General features: G+C 46.6%; 1 pseudogene; it reads right to left on the reverse strand.

Moving 5' to 3' along the window:
* Positions 1–2,963: 2,963 nt before the first annotated feature.
* LOC128119447 (small ubiquitin-related modifier 4-like) lies at positions 2,964–10,610 on the reverse strand (annotated as a pseudogene).
* Positions 10,611–15,555: the final 4,945 nt, after the last annotated feature.

The following is a 15,555-nucleotide window of genomic DNA, read 5'->3' on the forward strand; positions in this document are numbered from 1 at the left end:
TGTCATGGGAATAATCTTGAAAGGGAATTAAAAATTGAATAGATAAGCCATCTGTGCTTGCTTCCAAACTGGAATCCCGGCACTCCCATGAAACAAAGCCAAATGCTTCAGAAGCCAGAGAGCACCCCAAATTCCCAAGGCTGCTTCAGCCCTATAAACACTATCATGCACTTGGGAGGAATATTTGCCTTATTAATTATCTGCTCTTTCTTAAGAAGAAACACTGTTTCCAAAAATGTGGGTGGATATTCATGAATCTCATGGTGAGGATGGCATTTCTGTCCACCATTTCCTAGGGTCCTAAGTCCTAAGTCCTCCATGGTTGGAGGTCAAGTGGTTTGCAGGCTGCTGCCTGTGCACCTGTGGAATTCTGGAGGATCGATGCAGTTCCATCCCCACCCCACCCCCACCCCCGCCCTGCTCACACCCACCCACCCATGAGAGGAGGCTTCTCTGGCTTCTAGGGTGTGGCCATGGCTCAGATGACCCAAAGCCAATACTGCCTCAACTAGGTGGAAAGTCATCCAGGTCCTGTGACTCCCTGAAGCCCAGACCTCAGTCTCCCCGTCACCTCACTCTCAGTGCAGTCTTTCTTCTGAGTATACCAGTGAAGATGCCTCCCATTACAGTTACAGTATACCAGTGAAGATGCCTCCCGTTACAGTTACAGTATACCAGTGAAGATGCCTCCCGTTACAGTTACAGTATACCAGTGAAGATGTCTCCCGTTACAGTTACAGTATACCAGTGAAGATGTCTCCCGTTACAGTTACAGTATACCAGTGAAGATGCCTCCCGTTACAGTGTACCAGTGAAGATGTCTCCTGTTACAGTTACAGTATACCAGTGAAGATGTCTCCCGTTACAGTTACAGTATACCAGTGAAGATGCCTCCCGTTACAGTGTACCAGTGAAGATGTCTCCCGTTACAGTTACAGTATACCAGTGAAGATGTCTCCCGTTACAGTTACAGTATACCAGTGAAGATGTCTCCCGTTACAGTATACCAGTGAAGATGTCTCCTGTTACAGTATACCAGTGAAGATGTCTCCCATTACAGTATACCAGTGAAGATGTCTCCCGTTATATAGACATTTGGCTTACTAAAGTGTATTCACTTCCTGGTTTTGATTTAGAAAATGGAGCAAGGAAGAAGCAAATGTGGAGGGCAGTGGAAGATTGATGACTGGAGGTCACTTTAAAATCTTCAAACAAGTTACTGGTACCAAAAAAAAAAAAGTTTTCTAGGGCAGAAATGGAAAATGAGTAAGAAAAAACCTGGGAAGTATTCCATGTTTGATGTGCCCTGACCTGGGAAAGGTGAGGCGGATGGCTCAGCCCCACAGAGTGGGGGGTCAGAGCTGTCTGGGGTGTTGTAAAAAGGAAAGCTGCTGACTTCTCTCATCAGGAACAAACTGGGATGACTTGTGGAGGCCGGGTGGAGGCAAGGCATCTGGACAGAACCAGTTCTACACTGTCTCCACTGCCACGTCTCTGTTCAGTACACATTAGCTGCGAACCTCTTGTTTTTGTTTAAAACGAGTTGTCCTGGGTGTGGACCAACCAACATTCCGTTTGGTTTCTGTTTGTTTGTGGTTTTGATAGCCTCATCAATACATGGACAAGCTGCACCTCTAAGCTAGATTTTGACATTCCTGAGACCGATGTGGATTCCTGTGATGCCACCGTAGTCAGATGGCACCACACAGGTGCCCTGGGCCCCTGTTAACCCTTCCTTCTCCGCGTCTCTCTCCTCCCCTGAGTTCCCATGCTCTGGAAAACAGCTTCTGCCACTACAGACGCTCCTGCGGTTTCTCGCATCGCATCTAAAAGCAAATCTGTATTATACACGTTTTTCTGCTCGGCCCTTTCAACCTTTGCTCAGCATATTCTGTTGTAAGGATATATCCTACCTATTGATGGACATTAGACTTGTTTTTTTTTTTTACCTTGGAAAATAGGCTGTGAACACTTATGGACCATTTATGTACAAATTATCATATGCAGATATGCTTTCGTTTCTCTTTTTTCATTTTAAGCAAGAAGTTTATTTAAACAGCAAGATGCCTGGCTTGAAGAAAAAAACTATTTAGGATCATTTTGTTCAAGAGTAATTTACAGATTGTCCTACATGTAACAGGCTATGTACAAAAGAGTTATAAAATTGTCCTTGGTTTTACAATGATCAATGAAAAACATTAAAATTCTCCAACTGAACAAGGTATGTGTGGTAGTTTAAATGTCATTGGCCCCCATAAGCTCACAGGAAGTGGCAGTATTAGTAGGTGTGGTTTTGTTGGAGGAAGTGTGTCACTGTGGGGTCCAGCTTTGAGTTCTCCTGTGCTCAAGCTGCTCCCAGTGTGAGACCACTCCCTGTTGCCTATAAGATGTAGACTTTTCAGCTATTTTTCCAGCACCATGTCTGCCTGCACACTGCCATGCTCCCCACCATGATGATAATGGACTGAACCTCTGAAACTGTAAGCCAGCCCCAATTAAATGTTTTCCTTTATAAGAGTTGCCGTGGTCATGGTGTCTCTTCACAGCAAGAGAAACCCTCACCAAGACAGTGTGCAAGGATTTTATGTTGTTGGGTTCTCCTGTTAAAACAATGAGAACAAAATAACTTACTGGGATGTGAAGATAAGAGATGAATGAGCATGCCACTGATGGAGAAAGGGGGATATTTTCACAGAACCAATACTTTCCCCAGACCATCCTCATCTGAAGTCAACTAAAACACAACATTGGCCATTTAGTTAAAAAGAAAAAGAAAAAAATTGCAATGTGCTTGTGCACATACCCAGTTATTTTATCTACATAATGAAATGGGGATGGGGAAATGAAAGAACAGAGAAAACTATACTGTAGTAGTCAGGCTGTGGTGGACCCAAATTGCAGCTAATTGAGAATGTATTCTTGGGCTATAACAAAATTCTGGAGCAAAGCAGCAGGTTCCCTTTTTAGTAGACTCCTGTCTGCTGCTGGAGCACATCAATCGTTTCTTCGCCCGCCTTTTCCAGCTGTGCAGGTGTGTCTGTACCATTGGTTGTGGCCCATCAAACGGAATCCGATCTGCCTCACTGACAAGCCTTGTCCTTCACAATAGGCTCCGTTAGTTCAGGAAATGGTGTCTGGCTCCTAATCTTCATCTGCGCCGCACAGCCATCTGCCCGCCACCTTCAAATTAATATGACGGGTGTTCTTGGTCTCAACTCCTTCCTTGGGTTTCTCCTCGGCTGTGGTGAGTGAGTGCCAGAGCCTCCTCAGCTACCCCTTCACAAAAGAGGCACCAGGTCCCCACTGAAGGAGCACACAGCCGGCACCAGGGTGGCAGATTAAGGAGGTAGCTTGAATTTCTTTTTTACATTCATTCATTTATTTATTTATTCATTCATTCAGTGTGTCGCACATTTACAACCTGTAGGAGTCTCTCTCTCCTTCAACTATGTGAATCCCAGGGGCTGAACTCAGATCTTCAGGTTTGGCTGCAAATGCCTTCACACCTAAGCCATCTCAACAACCCATGCTTTCATTTCTCCTTGGAAAATACCTAAGAGCTGTGGTTGGTATGGAAAATAAATGAAAAAAAAATTTTTTTTTTAAAAAAAAGGAAAACACCTCAGAGCAGAGTGACTGGCTCACGTGGCAGATATTCATTTAGCTTTTAGAGAAAACAGAAGCACTTTCCCTAAGTGATTGTATCCTTTCACGCCCACCTACAGTATATGAAGGTTCTAGTTCCAACTTCAGCAATATTTGCCGCAGGCTGTAAATGTCAGGCGTTTTAGTGGATACACAGGGATATCTCGTTGTTTAAACTTGAATTTCCCTACCAGCTCCTGATTTTAAATAGCTTAGTGTGCCTTTGTCATCCAAAGGACTCCTCTGCTGAAGTGTGTGTTTAAATTTCCTTCCTCCCTCCGTCCCTCTTTCCTTCCTGCTGAAGATGTTTGTTTTTCCAATCGTTTCAAGAATTCTTTAAATAGTCCAGATAAAAGTCCCTTATCAGATGCGTGGTTTGTAAATATTTCTTTCCAGCCTGTGGCTTGTGTTTTCATTCTATTAGAATTGTCTTTCAAAGGGCAGGCTTCTTAAGTTTGAGATAATGTCCCTATTTTTTTTAATGCTTTTGATGTTATATTTGTCCAATCAGATATCATAAAGATTTTATTCTAGAAATGACTGCAAAGTTAAGTGTTATGTTTAGGAACGCGATCCATTTTAAATTAGGGATGCTTTATTCAGGTGAATAATCAGTTGGTCATCAATAGTGTTGACCTATTAGTCAGCATTCTGAATAAACGGTTGAGGAACAGATCTCTACATGTGTGTACACATGTGGTAACCGTACGCAGTTGTCCTGGCACTGGTTACCCAAGACCACTCGACCTCTGGTCTCTTGTCTTTGTGTCAGCAATCAATTGATTGTACATGTGTACGTCTGTTTATTGACTCTGTTCTGTTCAATTTATTTCTCTTTAAAGTTAATACCACACTTTTTTTTTCTTCTGACAGGGTTCCTCTGTGTAGCCTTGGCTGTCCTAGAACTCACTCTGTAGATCAGGCTGGCCTCTGCCTCCTGAGAGCTGGGACCATACTTCTTTTTTTTTTTTTTTTTTTTTTGGTTTTTCGAGACAGGGTTTCCCTGTGTAGCTTTGCACCTTTCCTGGAACTCACTTGGTAGCCCAGGCTGGCCTTGAACTCACGGAGATCCGCCTGGCTCTGCCTCCTGAGTGCTGGGATTAAAGGCGTGCCTCCTGAGTGCTGGGATTAAAGGCGTGCGCCACCACCGCCCGGCCAGGGGGTACCATACTTCTTTATGATAGTAGATTTATAATAATTGAAGTCAGGTAGTATGAATATTCAAATGTTCCCTTCTTCCTCAAAATTGTTAGTTTATTCTGTTTCTTCATTTGCATATGAATTTTAGGGCAGCCCTCCTGAAAAGATGTGCTGAATTTTAATTGGGCTTACATTGAATCTATAAATCAGTTTGGAGAGTAAATATTTTTACAGTCTCCTGTCTCCTAATCTGTGGATGTGGTTAGCATCTTTTAATTATTATACAGGCCTTAGGTTATCTCAGTAATATTTCACAGTATTCACTGTCAGGAGTGGTGTATATACACCAAGATGTGTTTCTCAGCATTCCATCCTCGTTCAGTGGGTTTTAGTTTTGAAGCAGGATTTTATTATGTAGTTCAGGCTGACCTCAAACACCCACCACCCTGTCTGTGTGTGTGTGTGAGTGCAAGCCAGAAGTCAACCTCTGCAGACCTCCAAGTTGTGGAGAGTGGGTCTTTTATTCGGCTCTAACTGGCTGGCCTGCAAGCCCCAGAGATCTTCCCATCTCCACCTCCCTAGAGCTGGAATTAAAAGCAGTTGAAACCATGCCTGGATTAAAAAACAAGCAAAGCAAAAAACAAAACAAAAACAAAAACCCAACCAAACAAAAAGAACCCACTTTTTAATAGGTTCTGGGGATCAAACTGAGACCTTCATGGTTGCATAGCCAAAACTTTACCAGCTGAGCTGCTTCTCCAGATCTAAACTCAAACTCTTGGTCCTCTTCCTTTATTCCCCCAGTTCTGGCGTTACAGGTGTGTGCCACCGTGCCTAGTGTGGATTTTTTAAAATTAATTTCTCTGTATATGAGTGTCTGCCTGCATGTGTGTGTGTACTCCTTGTCTATGTATATGAGTGTCTGCATGTGTGTGTGTACACTCCTTGTCTATGTATATGAGTGTCTGCATGTGTATGTGTACACTCCTTGTCTATGTATATGTGTCTGCATGTGTGTGTGTACACTCCTTGTCTATGTATATGAGTGTCTGTCTGCATGTGTGTGTGTGTATACTCCTTGTCTATGTATGAGTGTCTGACTGCATGTGTGTGTGTGTATACTCCTTGTCTATGTATATGAGTGTCTGCATGTGTGTGTGTATACTCCTTGTCTATTTATATGAATGTCTGCATGTGTGTGTGTACACTCCTTGTCTATGTATGTGTCTGCATGTGTGTGTATACTCCTTGTCTATGTATATGAGTGTCTGCATGTGTGTGTGTATACTCCTTGTCTATGTATATGAGTGTCTGTCTGCATGTGTGTGTGTACACTCCTTGTCTATGTATATGAGTGTCTGCATGTATGTGTGTACACTCCTTGTCTATGTATATGAGTGTCTGACTGCATGTGTGTGTGTATACTCCTTGTCTATGTATATGAGTGTCTGTCTGCATGTGTGTGTGTACACTCCTTGTCTATGTATATGAGTGTCTGACTGCATGTGTGTGTGTGTGTACACTCCTTGTCTATGTATATAAGTGTCTGACTGCATGTGTGTGTGTACACTCCTTGTCTATGTATATAAGTGTCTGACTGCATGTGTGTGTGTACACTCCTTGTCTATGTATATGAGTGTCTGACTGCATGTGTGTGTGTACACTCCTTGTCTATGTATATGAGTGTCTGACTGCATGTGTGTCTGTATACTCCTTGTGTGCTTGGTGCCCACAGAGGCCAGAAGAGGGAGTCAGATCCCTGAACTAGAGCCAAAGATGCTTGTGAGCTGCCATGTAGACGCTGGGAATTGAACCCTGGTCCTCTGCAGGAGCAGCAAGTGCTCTTAACCTCTCAGACATCCCTCCATCTCACCAAGGATTTTTGTTTGTTTGTTTTTTTCAGTTTCAGTCTCTGATTGCTTAAACATTGAATTTTGTATGTTAATCTTGTATCATATGATTTGTAACTCTATTAATAGTTTTGGTCCTATTTTCCTTTAGGTTCAGTAGGAAGTTTTGCAGAGGTGATCGATCACACCATCTGTATAGCTAAAACCTTCAATTCGCTCCTTTGTGACACATTTTTACTTCTTTTCTTGGCTCATCATACCACCTAGTGACCTCTGTTGCAATGCAGACATGTCGGGGACGTCCCTCCTATTCCTGATCCCACCAGGCAGTATCCCAGTCCTTTGTCCTCCCCACTGGCTGTCCTTCATCAAGTTGAGAAAGTCCCTGTTTATTCTGGGTTTTCTGTGAATCCTCTTTTCTAAATTAGGGATGGGACTGAAGAGAGGGCTCAGCCATTAAAGGTTATTAGGCTCACAACCAAAAATATAGGGATGGATATTGAAATGAATGAAATGCTTCTCCTATATCTGTCGAGGTGACCATGCTGGTTCTTTTTCCCTTCTTTAATATGTGAGTGGCCTTGATTGATCAAATGTTGAGTGAACCCTGTGCTGCTGGGTTGGCCCCACTTGATTCTGATGAATTATTCTATTATTGTTGCTTTGCTGATGAGAATCCTTATTGTAAAGGGATCGCTCTGCTGGTTTCTTTCTCTTTTTTTCTTTTTTTCCATTTTTTCCAGACAAGGTTTCTCTGTGTAGTTTTGATGTCTGTCCTGGATCTTGCTCTGTAGCCCAGGCTGGCCTTGAACTCACAGAGATCCGCCTGGCTCTGCCTCGCAAGTGCTGGGATTAAAGGCGTGCGCCACCACTGCCCGGCTCATTTTTTATGTTTATCTGGTAGGGTGACTGATGGATTCTGGCCTCATAGAATCAGTGTTTAGTTCTTCCGTTTCATGAAGAATGGTATTGTTTGGTTAAGTGACTGCCATCAGTCACCAGCGATGCCATGAAGAACGCGGACTGTCATTGTGGAGATGGCTTCACGGTTACATTTGGCTTCTGTAACAGGCACAGGGCTGCTCTCTCTCCAGGCTGTGGTGGGGACTCTTACCTTTACCTTGTCAGTTTTCCTCAGGGCACACTCCCCTCTGCTACCCAGTGTCCAATTCCTCCAAATCTGTCCTTTCCTATGATTGTCTATTGCTAACTATTTCAGGGTAGGTCTAGACCCTGATATTCTGCCCTGTCCAGAGGCAAAAATCCCCAGTCACATTTTAATGAATATTTTCCAGCCATGCTTTGCTACCTACTATAGAAATGAATTTAGTGTTTTACTAACCAATAGATTTTAAAAATAATTTTATTTTATTCTTATGTGTGTGGGTGTTTTGCCTGCATGTGTATCTCTGTATCACATGCATGCCTGGCGCCCAGAGAAGACAGAAGAGGGCATCAGATCTCTTGGAACTGGAGTTACAGATGGTTGTGAATCAGCATATGGATGTTGGGAATTGAACCTTAGTCCTCTGTAAGAGCAGACAGGGCTCTTAACTGCAGAGCCATCTCTGCATCCCCCTAACCAGTAAACTTTTAAAGGTACAGAAGAGAGAGCCTCGGGGCCTGTCTTCAGTGGGCCGGAATCTCCCATTTCCACTATACATGCTTGTGTGCACACAATGAGTCGGCTATAATATGATGCTAACCTTTGGGAGTGAAAGTGGTCTCGTCACTCTGAAGGGAAAGTCCTTGTGAAGAGTATCCCAGCGGCTCTAGGTGCCGTTGTATTCTGCCTTTTCAGGATGCTCTCAGCGTTAGAACCCAGAATTCTGGCCCCAGAACCAAGATGTCTTCCATTCACTCTATCCTCTTGGAGCCTCCTTTTACAGGCTGACATTTAACAATGGCATTTTCAGCCTGATTTTCCAACAGGAAACAATATTTATCCCCCAGGCAAACCTGCTTGCTGTAGCCTGGCTGATGGTGGTTTACCACACACAGTCTCAGCCTGGTGCCAGACCCTGGGTTGCGCGTGTTTGAGAACACCAAGGATGAGGCAGAGGCTAGGCGGCTGACTAGCAGGAGCTGTCCAGCTCTTCCGCTGTTGCCTGTTTAGACTTTGAAAGCCATTTTCCCTTTTCACACCCAAATTCCCCTAGGCACAGAAAGGTGTAAGACATGCCCTGGTTGAGGGTGCAGTGTGATAATTAGAGGAGCAATCGAGTGTGGGCTCCTTGGTGTGCAGAAGTGGGAGACATTGTGCCCACTCACTCCCATCCTGCTGCAGCCAGTGCAGCCCCTTCACACCAACACAGTCGTGTCCCAGCTCCAGACTGCCTCCAGTCTAGAAGATGGCCAGCAGCTCTCTGCTGACCTTCTGTCACAGGGTCTATGATACTAGGTACTGATCTGCCCGGGAAAACGCCCATACTCCAGTCTAGCACAAAAATGGTGCTATGCAATGAATATATGTGTCCTTCAACGGCCTATATTCAATTCTTACTCAGATTGATGGTGCCATGGATGGGGCCGCCAGGGCTGGGTTGGGGTAAGCGTAGGTCATGAGGGTGGAGTCCCTGATTGGATCAATGTCATATAAGAAGAGGCAGGAGACCTGAGGCATCCTTCTTCTCCATCACAAGAGGACCTGCTCAGAAGCACCTGCCTCTACACTCAGACCTATGGTTCCAGGAAGCCTCCACACTTGACCTCCTGACCACGGACTTCCAGCCCTAAGCACTGTGAGAGTGACATTCGAGCCACACGGTCTGTGGTCATTTGCATCAGTGGTCCACACTGAGACAGTAGAAACCCCAGGAAGGGCCGGCACAGGCCGGTTGGAGGAGGGTGGGCAATGAGCCCCGCTGGCTGCAAGGGCTAGCAGGTCTGGAGACCGGGCACAGGATGAAGAAATAGGACCATGAAGAACAAACGCCAAGTTCTGCTGGTCTACAGAGTCTGGAAGAGTGTGGTCAAAGGAAGTGGAAGTATTGAACAGCCTCTACATGCATTGGTCTTTCATCAATATAGAGGCCAGAGATGACCTGGGGAGGGGATTTGAGAAAATGGTTGTGCCTCAGATGGCCTCCGCAGAGGAACATAATTTAAACAGACTGGCTGGGGCCAAGTCAGAGCAGCAGGCAGAGCCCTTAGCAAAAGGTGGAGGGGCAGACAGCTTCAGGTAGGAGCTCAGTCCAAGAGAAGTGCCAGACACATTGGATAGCTCAGGATGTGTGGTCCACCCCGCTGAGGTTCCCCAAAGTCAGGTGTGCTGTGCCCAGAGCTGCCTGAGGGACTTACCCAGGGCTGCGCCTCCAACACAGAGACATTGATTACAGCTTTCTGAGAATAAGGGGGAGTCAGGACTAGTAACTGCTGTTCTCCAGGTAGGGACCCAGGACAGGAAAAGTAGCACCTAAGGTATGGAAGGAGCTTTGTGTGTGGCCCCGAGGGCAAGGGACAGAAGCAAGCTGTCCCAGCTGGCCCTTTGGGGAGTTGAGCTACGACTCCCAGACTTTATGTCCCAGGCCTAATAAGACCTTCTGTACCTACATTACCAGGGAGAAGAAACTGGCCTTTTACAGCATTTTCATATGCCTTCATCTCAATTTTTTTCTAATGATCATCTATTTCATTCTAACAAGCATGATTTAAAAAGACCTGGGCAGCTCTGAGAGTGAGTTTTGTCTCCTGCAGAAAGAGACTTTTATAGCAACTGGGGCATGTTAGTCTCAATAGAAGCAGAGAACCCAAGCCCCCAGTAGCCTACAGAGACTCAAAGGAGATGTCCATGGCTCTCTAGCGCTTGGGTGGCTGCTGTGACTGGGGTCTTGGCCTGAAAAAGCCTAGTGATGATGGAGAGTGAGTGACTGCTTGCTTTCCTGCTGTGGTGGCCCTCAGAGGCCTTTGAAGACTCACCACATAGGAAAGGAAATCATCCGTGGAGAAGACCAAGGTATCCTGTGTCATCCCCATGGCGAGATTTGGACGCTATTTTGGCTTTTCTGGCAAAAGCATTAAAGAACAGGAATTCTGGGTTCCCACATGGTGATCGAGTCACTTGTGGGTCTTTGGGACAGGAGCGCAGGTGAAAGTGTCCTTGCATAGCCTGTTGGACAAAAGGCCAGCTTTTTACTTACAGTTTACATAATAGGAATATAGGACAGAATTACAAAGAACACACACAGTCCCAGCCCGGACACCTCCCTCTGACCGGGAAGGGAAGACGGGCAGCTGTGCTCAGCTCTGCCCTTGTGATCTGGAAGAAAGGGATGTCCACAGACTGTGAGGTCTTGCTCTTCTCTGTCCATGTCCATGTATTTGTCACACCATCTGTCCTCTGGGGAAGGACTCAGGGCCACCAGCACAGGCATCGTGTGGAGCTGCGCTGAATCTGAAATGCTCTTCGTGACCGGCTGGAGGCCATGGCTTGAACTGAGCCTATGGTGATTCAGCCACACTGCCTCGTAAAGCCAGTGTCCACAGGGATCAGGCCCTGGGTTACGAACACTGAGGAAAGTGTATGCAGAACATCCCAAAGGAAAGCGAGCAGGCTATAGTGGACATCTCCTGCCACAGGCTGTGGTTTGCTGATGTCTCGTGTTAAACAAACTGATGAGCTTTGCACTCATTGATTTAGAAAAAGGAACCTGGCTCCCCGCAGAGCCGGAAGAGGCTTACAGATATTATTTTGGAGAGTATCCAAGGCATTTACAGCAATTGCACACGTCTTTGGAACTGACACAGCTACTTTGGTGTAACAGTGGTTTTTTTTTTTTTTCCTTTTTTTCTTTTTTTTAACCTCCTAGAATGGCCAGTCAGCTCTAGGCTGCTCAAGGGTAGCCCAGCTCTGCTAGCTAGACCTATATACCCTTGAGGGCATAGGCTCTGTGTATGCCAATGCCCTGGGGCAGCCAAGCAATTCATTTATTGGGGGTCTTAAAAAACTGATAGAAATTTATTCTATCAGTCGTGCGTGTACCCCGAAGCCCAAAGTCAAGAAAGCCCACCTCTCCCAGGAGGTCCTTTCTGTCTCTCCAGCTTCATCCATCCACGTGTCTGTGTTCCTAGATGCACACTTGGTCTCTGCCTCTTTTTGTATGAGTTCTGTGTCTGCACCCATCTCTCCTCTTCCTAAAGAAACAGTCCTATTGATCAGTGCCCATTTTACCCGAGTGTGAGTTCGCTTTAACTAATTATATCTGCAAGCAAGCACCCTGTCGGGAGGTGTCAGCCTGAAATGCTGAGGGTTAGTAATGGAATGGCGATCTAGGACAGACTCATGGGTGCTGGCCTTCACTGCTGGCCTCTAAGATGGGATCTATAATGGCTGGGATGGATCTGGATTGTCCTCTGGGTGCTATTGCCCTGGAGCTGCCATGCCCGGGTCCGCCTTTCCTTCTCAGGGACAAAAGTGCAACTTTATGATCCTTAAACTTGGCTCTCATGCACACAGCATGAACAGGTGTGGAAGAATCGCCAACTTGGTAGTTAGTAAAGGAGGCAGAAAGCGGATAGAACAGGTTACAGAGGTGATTTAAGAAGGAATTTTCTCCAGATTCAGAAAGGAACATGAGACCCGGATCGCTGGGTCAGGCACGAAAGGAGTCTCCGTCCTTCGATGACATTGGATGTATAGAGACACGGCCTGTAAGCTTACTGACTCCTGTGAGCAAATACTGGGTGCCTCTTTACTGGAAAAGACCCGTGGATTAATGTGTAACTTAGAGTCAGCAAGTGTTCACAGCAAGTAGCAAGGTGAACAAGGGCACCTGCCAGATGCCAAACATCCTGGTGAGGCTGGGGACAGGGCTGTGCCCCGTGCTTCCTGACCTGCTTTCCCACTCAGGGATATTTTCCAGACAGACACGAGTGGCACTCTACCTAAGAGGCCACAGTCCCTGCCACACAGTATTCTGGAGAACTTTTCACAACGTTGGATGTTCTCTGTGTCCTCTGTGACAGAACTGTTCCTTCCAGACAAGAAGAGACCATTTCAGGATAAACTCCTTAATTACAAATTCCGTTTTTAAAATTTATTTGATGTGTATGGGTGTTTTGCCTGCATGTGTGGCTGTGTACGGGTGTTTTGCCTGCATGTGTGGCTGTGTACCATGCGTGTGTCCGGTGCCCACAGAGGCCAGAAGAGGGCAGCGGAACCCCAGGAACTGGTTGGAAGCTACCATATGGGTGCTAAGAATCCCAACAGAGTTCCCTGGGAGAGCAGCCAGGGTTGTTAACTACTCAACCATCTCTCCAACCCCAACCACAAATTCTCGATATACAGATTTCAAAATGTGCTGATTTACCTGGTAAATTCAATACAAGGGTACGTAGGAAGACCCTCGGCGACCACTTACATCCCCCAAATGGCCCCTGTTTTGCATTGGCTCTTTATAGAGAATCGGGGATTCCTGTTAAAATTGCTATTGGAAGCTAAGAGCAGGCATGAAAAAGGCTACATCCAAAATCTAGCGTAAGTTAATTGGACATCACACGACAATGATATTCTTAGGGTGTACCAGCCAACTCACCCTGCCGTCACATCTGCAGTGTTCAGTGGAATGCTCATTCCCAGGCAGGGTATAGGAAAGGCGTCCACAGATCTCTCCTAAGCCCTGCTTCTCCTCCAGCCTGAATGGATGGAGCATGTTACCTAGCTCTCGTTCCCTTTGGAGAATTTGTTCTTGTGAGACTTTTCTCTAAGAGAAAGGTGGCCTCATACAACAGCATCTTTGTGTCCTTTGGAGGCAGAATGTCCCTTGTCTCTCCCGATCCCTGCAACTTATAAAATGAAGGACACAGGTATGACATCCTGGGACTCAGCAGGAGCAGATCTGGCTGATAATGAAAACTGCCCATCAATCTTTTTGGGTCCTCAAACAGCCAACATTTGTTACCAGGGAGAGTGGCAGGGAACTTGGATATAGCAGTCATTTGATCCAGACCTGTCACCTGTCCCCTTGGTATGGCCAGTACCTAAGTCCTCACACAGTGGCAGGGACAGGAGCTACGGGTTAAAGGCTGAGCTGTGGGCTGGCCCAACTTCTCTGAGAAGCTCATAGCACTACTGAGAAATGTCCTTGAAAAAATGGGAGAGCAAAAAGACCAAGGGACTGGGTCAGGGTGAACATGTGGGATTGGCAACCTTGCAAAGATGCTGAGGAATGAATTCCATATTTCCAGAAGTCATTGTGTTTGGCTCTTCTTCGTTACCAACCGAGGTTTGGACGTAACCCTGGTCAGCTCAGTGGCAGGGCTGGGACGTAAGTCATAGCAGCTTTGATACCAGGCGAATACCGGAGATGCTGCAGGATGGATCATGGCGACCTTGGCTTCCCCAGGACTCCCACTCACACATTGCTGCCTCACTTGCTGGCTGGCTCAGGAGGGCACCTCAGCCTGCCCTTGGCCATGGGCCAGCCCTACCACATGCCGTCCTGACTCAGCAGGACTGGCATTAGGCCATGCTGCACAGAGTGTGTGTACATGAGGTTATATTTGTCTGTCCGGGCTGCAAAAGTCAAGAGCTGAATCGTGACTGAGAGCTCAGATTTGGCTTCTTGTTTCTGTCTCTGAGACTTGGGGGATAAAGTAACAGAGGGACCGTAAATTCAAGGGCCATTGACATTTGTGACATTCAAGGTGGTATTGCCAAAGGAGGGGGACGATAGTAAAGATTTTCATCTGTTTGACACTGTGGACTTGGCCTTTATATCTCAAGAGGGACTGGTCTCTGGGCTCAGGTGTGTTTGTGCTGAAGAATGTGGGAGTCACTGTACTGCTGTAGAACCCTGCAAGGCAACATGGCTGCTGGATGCTTTCTCTTGCTTCCCCAGTGGAGAATGGGTACCCGGCCATAGCAGAACTGAAATGTTGACAGGTGTTCTTGCCCAGCTTTTCTCTGCTTTTCCCTGCATGCACTGTGGGGTTCTAAGAAGGTACCTCCTCTGTGAACATGGCCGTGGTGTGTGTGTGTGTGCGTGTGTGTGTGTGTGTGTGTGTGTGTGTGTCCGTGTCCCAGATGTCTGGTCTGTGGCCCCCTGCCTCAGGACAGCTTTGTCCTGTCTTGTCATGACTGGACATGGGACACTCAGTGTGGGTCTGGGGAGTTGAAGCCCTGAAGAGAGACAGGTGAGCAGAAGGCAGGTGTAGCCAAGCTCTCCAAGACAGCGGTTTGAAGTATATCGTGGTGTGTTCCATACCCCTGAGCTCCTCCTAAAACTGCAAGTCATGGTTGAAGAGCTGATGACATCCATTTCAGAGACGAGGACAATGATGACAGGACTGGGAGACAGACGAGTGTGTGTGCCCGAGATATGGGTCAATGCACAGAGGAAGTCCCTGCAGGTGAACCCCACTTCCGCTCCCTCACAGTGGGGGCCACACACTGGCCTCATGGCCCAAGGACACCTTGTACATGGAGCTTGGGAACCAGAGGCTGGACTCCCAGCTCCAGCGGCTTGCTAGTCTATAACCGGAGCACCATGCTCAGACACGGAGTATTTATTTAGAAGCTCTCAGACATAAAAGAAAACAAAGGCCCCACACTGGCCCACGTACCTCAATTGACTGCCATACTAGCACTCTATACACACACACACACACACACACACACACACACACACACACACACACACACACACCTTCCTCAGGGTTATTTCAAACCAGTCCCAGATGTCACAACATGACATAATAACATTGTGTTCGGGAACAGAAAAGAATTGTAAAGACAAGCACGGGAATCCTTCACCACCTGGATTCTACATCTGCACCTGAAATAAGGGAGGCCTCAGAAGGCCAGCTAGTGGGGCTGGGCTCCTGGTGGCCCGCTGCCCCTCCTCACTACGCTTGCTCGGGGGCTGCAGGACTTGTTCTTACAGCTCTTATCTTTGACTCTCCAGGCCTGGAGTTGGCTAAC

This window comes from Peromyscus californicus, unplaced genomic scaffold (assembly GCF_007827085.1).
Source record: "Peromyscus californicus insignis strain IS unplaced genomic scaffold, ASM782708v3 Scaffold_23__1_contigs__length_62951481, whole genome shotgun sequence".
Lineage (NCBI taxonomy): Eukaryota > Metazoa > Chordata > Mammalia > Rodentia > Cricetidae > Peromyscus > Peromyscus californicus.